The 8,153-nt window shown below is 38.3% G+C and overlaps 1 pseudogene; it reads right to left on the bottom strand.

The window, feature by feature from the left end:
• Window positions 1-319: 319 nt before the first annotated feature.
• Window positions 320-3,063, bottom strand: LOC125249702 (annotated as a pseudogene).
• Window positions 3,064-8,153: the final 5,090 nt, after the last annotated feature.

The raw sequence follows: 8,153 nt of genomic DNA, 5'->3' as shown, positions 1-8,153 counted from the left end.
GACTATGAAAAGCCATCACCAATGGAGCTCCGATATTACGTCTGACCATGGCAACATACTTCTGAGTCAATGCAAGCTTAATTTTTATCATTGTTATAATATCAGAGGTGAAAACTGGTAGAATGGTAAGTTATTGAACTTATATTCATTGTCATGGTATCCCACATGCAAAAAAAGAAGAAACAAATAATAATTTAACAGGATGCAATAATGTAAATGATTTTATCATTATTCGTTAGGCAAATTACTTCCACTTTTAGAACATTTTCTTCATTTTATTGAAAATAAATGCCTTTCTGATGTGAAATGTGTTGGGAAAAGGGAAAAAAGCGAGCTCAGCAGATGGCAGCAATACATTTTTTCAAATTTTTGCTTTAAAATTTTTCAAAACGATTACAAATCATTATTAGAGTCATTTTTAAATTTATTATGTATGAAAGTCAGGCTAAATTCAAATAGTTAAATACATATCGAAGGAACACAAAAATAAGTGTAAACCTGCATCATTTAATGTTTTCATATAAAATAAATAAATAAACAGCAAATTCTTGTAATATGGCTGAAAAGGACAAAACCTACTAGCTATAATATTTTTGACATTGCTTTCAATGAAATAAAACAATTTTCATAATACAAGTTGTTTCAATAAGTCTAGGGTTAGAATATTTAACATAATAAAAATCTTTGTGACTTACTCAATCAGATATTTCCACTTCTTTTTTGAAAAACACCCTCATGACTTGCTTCCGTAGTCTTGTCAGATTTAGTCCATAAATGAGGGGGTTTAAAATAGGTGGTATGAGTAAAAATTCTAGAGCCATGAAATTACGTAAATCTTGCGGCAAATTCTTTGAACCATAACGAGTGTACAGCACGTCAAACAGTAATGCACGGTCACATTGAGCAGTGCAAGAAGATGTGGTACGCATGTTTGTATGAATTTATGCTTGCCCTCTTTTGACTTTCTGCATTTTCCAATCAAGTGAATGTATGAGCAAAATATCAATACTGCATGTCCAAAATATATAATAATGATTACATACCCAATCACATTATTTACTGTTGTAGAAACACAGGAAAGTTTAACCACTGACCAATTCTCACAATATAGCTTTTCAATACTAGAACCACATAATTTCAGTCTTGATGTTAACACAATTAAAACACACATGCAAAAAAATGGAGAAAGCCAGCAGAAAAGGATACATTCAAGAACCCTTTGATTGGTCATTATTGAATGATACTCCAGTGGTCTACATATTGCCACATATCTGTCATATGCCATCACTGTTAATGTTGAAAAATCACACAGAACAGATGAATAAATGACAAATATCTGAAGCAGACATCCAGCATAAGAAATCATATGATACTGGGATAATAAATCATACATGAATTTAGGGTAGAATCCAGAAGTGCCAAAAAGTCCATTTATACACAAATTACAGATGAAGACATACATTGGCTCATGAAGCCTCTTATGCGAGATTACAGTGTAAATTATGGTTACATTGCACAACACAATTAATGGATAATACAATGCAGTCAAAGAAAAAAACACAAATCTGTTTCCCATCATTTCATTCAGTCCAGAGAGTGTAAATACTAAGAAAAAGGATTCATTCTCTAGTGGTGGCTGCATCTGGAATGATATGCAAAGTCTTGTCAAAGTGATATCTTTATGAATTTAATGTAATAAAATTGGATCATTTTAAATTATCAGATAGTCAGCTATCCACTCCCGTTATCTAAATGAAATACATTTAATGCTCTAAAGGTAGTATATGCTGGTTCTTCAAAGACATAACTAATGAAATAATTAAAATCTTACCACAATCTCTTTTTGTATGTTTGACAGAGTGTTGTGTGAAAGGTTGATCTGGGGATATATATATGGAGACTGGTCTCATGCTAATTGCCTTGTTTGTGAACACGTGCCACCCTTTTTTTTTTTTTTTTTTTTTTTTTTTAAAGATATTTCAGTCTATACTAAACATGTCATTAAAGTAATATGCAAATAAGCAATTGTCTATATAAAATGTAATCACATTATATTATTAATTATTGGAAATAAAAATCCCCAGATCATAAAACCCAGATCTTTTAGTAAAGCGATAATTGCTTGTGCTATGTATAAGTCTAGCTGTGTTGTAATAATCACATTATATATTTCACATTGTATTTATTTAATTATTTTCCCTGCAAGATGCATTGTTTTTGTAAATTTCATGTTAGAAAATATTTTCATTCCAGGATTTTCATTAGAATCACATGTAAGGCATTAATCGTAAGGAGCCAACATTATATACACAATCATGTGAAAAAGAAAGCACACCCTTTTGAATTCTATGGTTTTATATATCAGGACAATAAAAAAATCATCTGGTCCTTGTCAGGTCTAAAATTTAGGTAAATACAACCTCAGATGAACAACAACACATGACATTAAACTGTGTCATGGTTTATTTAACAAAAACTAGGCCAAAATGGAGAAGCCATGTGTGACAAACTTTGTACACCCTTGCTGCTTCCATTAGAATTAAGAGGGTAGCAGCCAGGTGCTGTTAATCAAATGCCCTTGATTATTTGATAATCAGCAAGAATGACCAACCAATTTGCTGGTCTAGACTCTAGAGCATTCGGGTGTGTGTTAACATGATGCCAAGGAGGAAAGGTCTTAGAGAAGCAATTGTTGCTGCCCATCAGTCTGGGAAGGGTTACAAGGCCATTTCCAAACTATTTGAAGTCCACCATCCTACAGTGAGGACGATTATTCAAAAGTGGAAAACATTCCAGACAGTTGCCAATCTTCCCAGGCGTGGTCGTCCCAGCAAATTCAAGGCAAAAACCCAAGGTCAGACCATGCAATGCTCAGAGAAACTGCAAAAAAAACCAAGAACTACACCTCAGACTCTACAAGCTTCAGTTAGCATGTTAAATGTTTAAGTTCATGACAGTACAATTAGAAAGAGACAGGACAAGTATGGCTTGTTTAGAAAGGTTGCCAGGAGAAAGTCTGTTCTCTATATATATGGCAGCATGGCTTAGGTTTGCAAAGTTACATCTGAACAAACCACAAGACTTCTAGAGCGGGCTCGGCGACAGGAGCGGAGTCTGTGACTGGAGAGGAGTCTGTGACTGGAGAAATTGGTTCTGACCAGAAGTCTATAAGCCACTGGTCCTTTTCTGGTGAAGGCTCCTGCGTGGCGGTGGCCATTATGAGCGAGAGCTCAGGTGTGGCAGTGGCCATTTTCCTATGAGGCTCTGAAGAGACAGCAGTCATCTTGTGATGCGGCTCAGGCGAGGCGGCAGCCATCTTGTACCGAGGCTTTGAAGTGGCGGTGGCCACTTTGCAATGTGGCTCAGGCGTGGCGGCAGCAATCTTGCACCGAGGCTTTGACGTGGTGGCGGCCATTTTACCCCGAGGCTGAGGTGGTGGTGGCCATTTTGTGATCTCTGGTATATTCAGGCAGGCAGGAATGGACAGAGACATTGGAGGGGTATGTGGAAGGAACCGGCAGAAGGTGAGCTGACCAGGCCACATGTGTTTCTGATGGGGCTGGACAAGGAGGATACATTTTCACTAGAACGTCTACTTCAAAATTAGAACCATTCAAATAGAGAATCAGATTACAGTATTTCACAATTGCTAAAACACTAAAATCCATTTTCAAAACCAAAGTTGCAAGTGTACAAACCACTTTATTGATTGAATCACACAGTTTGCAGAACTTTAAACACTTATCATGTGGTTAGACACAACAAGCAAATCGGAATCACTCTTTGTGCAAAACTGTAAACACATTGTCATTCACAAAGCACATGTAATCATCGGTAACACACAAGCACTCAAAATTGAACACACCTGTTTCAAATCAGTAATGTGTTGCACCTAATCAGTAATCAGGATATAAAGCCATGTTAAATCCAAATGGCATGTGTGATTTTCACAATGAAGGGCAGGAGAGAAGGAGCAAGTGGAGGAGGAGGAGGAGGAGGAGGAGGAGGAGGAGGAGGAGGAGGAGGAGGAGGAGGAGGAGGAGGAGGAGGAGGAAGAAGAAGAAGAAGAAGAAGAAGAAGAAGAAGAAGAACAGGAACAAGAGCCATCATTTCCAATGAAATTAGAGCAACAATCATACACCATGTTCTGGTTCATGGAATGAGTATGAGGGAAGCAGGACTGTGTGTTCAACCAAATATAAGCAGGTTCTCTGTGGCCTTCATTGTCAGGACATTCATAGAAGAGAACAGGTAAGTGTACTATCATTTGTGGTCCCTCAAACTTACAGTACAGTATGTACAGTTGTGGAATGTCTCAGAAAATTACTGTAACATATCTCTAAAAATTGGTCCTTTTCTTGCAGTGATATACTTATATAATAGTATTTTATGTATTGTACATATTTGGTGACATTTCAATGCATTAGGCCTGTCTGTACAATTCTAACAAGAGGTTTTATTTGATAAAACTGAAAGACTGCCACATGCCGGTGGAAGGAGACGTATGTTCTCACAACAGCAGGAGACCATTATTGTCAATATGGTCCTTCAAAATATCTCATTCGTCTGCGTGAAATACAACAGCGAGTTGAGGAAGACAACGTGAATTTTGAAGGAATCAACAGTGTGAGTCTCTCCACAATTGACCGTGTCCTGAAACGCAACCTGATAAGTCTCGAACAAGCCTACAGAGTACCATTTGAGAGAAATTCTGAAAGGGTAAAAGAGCTACGATATCAATATGTACAAATAAGTAATCATGTCCAGCGATTATACAGCATTGAGTTACTGTACATCTTTACTGTGTTGAATGTAATGTAGCACATGTATACAGAGGCATGAAGCCTGGAATGCTATGTCATTTACGTTACTTCAAAAATTAATTTTCGTTAATTTCTATAGAGAATGTTTCAACTGGATTCCATGGAGAGGCCTCATGAGTGCATCTTCTTGGATGAAGCTGGCTTCAATCTCACCAAGAGGAGAAGGAGAGGGCGCAACATTATTGGTCAACGTGCCATTGTAGAGTTACCAGGGCAGCGTGGTGGCAACGTGACCATATGTGCTGCCATCAGCAGCTACGGGGTTATTCACCACCATGTGACTTTAGGGCCTTACAACACTGCCCATCTTCTAACATTTCTGGATGCTCTACAGGAAGCACTACTGAGACGTGAACAGAGAGGTGATGTGCAGGCAGAGCATCCCATGTATGTGGTAATCTGGGACAATGTGAACTTTCACCGTGGTCCTAGAATTCATGAGTGGTTTGAAAATAACCCACGTTTTATAAATGTGTGCCTCCCACCATACTCGCCCTTCCTTAATCCCATTGAAGAATTTTTTTATGCATGGAGGTGGAAGGTCTATGACAGAAATCCTTATGCACAGGAAAATCTCCTTCAGTCAATGGATGCAGCATGTGACAACATTGGAGTGGAAGCAATTCAAGGTTGGATTCGGCATGCTAAAGGATTCTTTCCCCGTTGTTTAGCAAGGGACAGGATTGCCTGTGACGTTGATGAGGTCCTGTGGCCTGACCATGCCCAGAGGCATGATGCTGAGGCAGAATGATTTCAAGACATTGCTTACTATCGATCTGTTGCATATTTAGTTTGTGACTACATTTTATGTGTGCAAGTACTTAATAATAAAAAAATTTTTTTTCCCTGCTCTGCCCTGAGTGCAGTGTTTTGCATTTATCTCTGTAGTGTGTAATGACTGCTGTGTAGTGTTTATGCATTAGCTGGATGTGTGTGTTATTTGAAAACAGTGTTTGGTTTTGGGTAAAGATAACATAGTTCTGAAGCAATTATTTGATATAGTAAGACAAGTCAAAGATTTTGACAATGTAGCTTAAGTTTGGTGATTCGTGTTTAAGGTTTTGAGAAAGTGAGAGAAACATTCAAAAAAAGTGTTTTAGCAATTCAGAAATACTGTAATAGACTCGACTAGAGAGAAATAACAGGAAGGTTCGCTATAGCAAATAGTATCCTTGTCCAGACCCATCAGAAAGCATGCATTAAGAGGAGCATCTGGCCAGCCCACCAAACAAGAGAGCTCGGAAAACTCCTCCACATACCTCTCCAGCGGACGACCATCCTGCCGGAGACTCCACAAGCGGTCCACCGCTGAGATGGTGATGTTGGGTCAGCTGGAGAGATTGGGAGGAGGAAGAGACCCATGATGCTGTCGTCCTTATGGTGTTGATCTGTTCTTCTGTTACGGACAGAGGAGATCGGAGACAACGGGAAACAGGTAGGTGGTGTTTATTGGACATACAGCATAAACAGTGAAGCAGGTGAGGGAATAAGCAGATGGGTCGACTGATACTGTCCTTTGTGCAGAAAGGATGATGAATGGGAGACACACAAACAAAGCCACAGGATCACAAGAGGAGACAGGAAACAAGGAAGACGTTGGAGTAGTCAAACTAGGGTCCTTGTGGTAAGCATAAGAAAGTCCTTTTGCAAACGAGAACGGACAATGAACTGACCTGGGGTGCGTTTCCCAAAGCGAACTATGGTCGCAAGTTCCGTCGTTACCAATAGAGTTCAATGGGACTTACGACCATGGTTCACCAACGATGCTTTCGGGAAACGCACCCCTGAGTGTGAGCCTTAAGTAGTGTTGGGGTGATGAGGAGATGACTTGCAGGTGTGGGTGATGGCTGAGTGGTGGAGTGAGTGCAGGTGTGGGCCAGGAAGGATCATGGGAAATGGAGTCCGGGAATGATGGGAACTGTAACAAAAGGTGGCTCTACAAGCAATTAAATCATAGGGTGCTCTTAGTTTGTCACACATGGCTTCTCCATTTTTACTTTATTCTTGTTAAATAAATAATGACACAGTGTAATATGTCTCATGTGTCCTTGTCGAATTGAATTGATACCTTGGGAAAAACCATGGGAATTCAAAAGGGTGTACTTCCTTTAGGCCAGAGCAGAGATTTTAAATTATTGAATTAAGTGCCAATATTACAAGCAGTTGAGTAAATGCAGTGCAAAACTAATTGCAAAACTATTGATGGGCCTCCATAGCTGACAAAAATGTAAAAATAAATAGAAGAAAATATAATACTGTCATTTTGTTTTAAGTCTTGACCAAGTTGGTGCTCTCAATGTATCTATTCACGAACTATGGAAGTTCAATAATATAATCCTTAAAGGATTAGTTCACTTTCAAATGAAAATTAACCCAAGCTTTACTTACCCTCAAGCCATCCTAGGTGTATATGACTTTCTTTTTTCTGATGAACACAATCTGAGAAATATTCATAAATATCCTGACGCATCGAGCTTTATAATGGCAGTGAACAGGGGTCACAAGTATGAGCTGAAGAAAGTGTCTCCATCCACATCCATCCATCATAAACGTACTCCACAATGCTCCAGGGGGTTAATAAATGCCTTCTGAAGTGAAGCGATGCGTTTATGAAGTAAAATACCTAGCTTCCACCAGACCGCTTTCCGTGTTGAAGTTATGAAGAAAGTGTAAACTGGCGTTGCGTCCGTTAGGGAAAGTGTAGGACGTAGCGTAACGCAGAGTAAGCTTTTTGAACTGCAAGAGTTTTACACTTTCTTCGTACGTTGAATACGGAAGGTGGAATTGCTGATTATAATAAAATATAATGTAATGTAATATAATATCATATAATATAATATCAGGAAAAATGTTTAAGAAAAGCAATTATTCAGTGTCTATATAGAGAGAAATTTGTTTGAAAATGTAAAAGGTTGAGTGAAAAGAGTTTTGAGTTAAGAGTTTTATTCTTTCACAAGGGATTTATGAATTTAGAGAGGTGTGGAATTACTCAGGCAACATTAAAATGAAAGAATATAATGTAATGTAAGAGACAAAAAATAGTCATTTCAATCTGATCTTATGAAAAAACTATTTTCCCATATTAAAGGATTAGTCCACTTTTAAATAAACTTTTCCTGATAATTTACTCACCTCCATGTCATCCAAGATGTTCATATCTTTCTTTTGTCAGTCGAAAAGAAATTAAGGTTTTTGATGAAAACATTCCAGGATTTTTCTCTATATAGGGGACTTCAATGTCCTCCAGATGGTTGAAGGTCAAAATTACAGTTTCAGTGCAGCTTCAAAGGGCTTTAAACGATACCAGACGAGGAATAAGGGTCTTATCTA

Source organism: Megalobrama amblycephala, linkage group LG16 (genome assembly GCF_018812025.1).
Source record: "Megalobrama amblycephala isolate DHTTF-2021 linkage group LG16, ASM1881202v1, whole genome shotgun sequence".
Lineage (NCBI taxonomy): Eukaryota > Metazoa > Chordata > Actinopteri > Cypriniformes > Xenocyprididae > Megalobrama > Megalobrama amblycephala.
The sequence above is the reverse complement of the archived record's forward strand: the minus strand, read 5'-3'. Positions and strand labels throughout refer to the sequence as shown.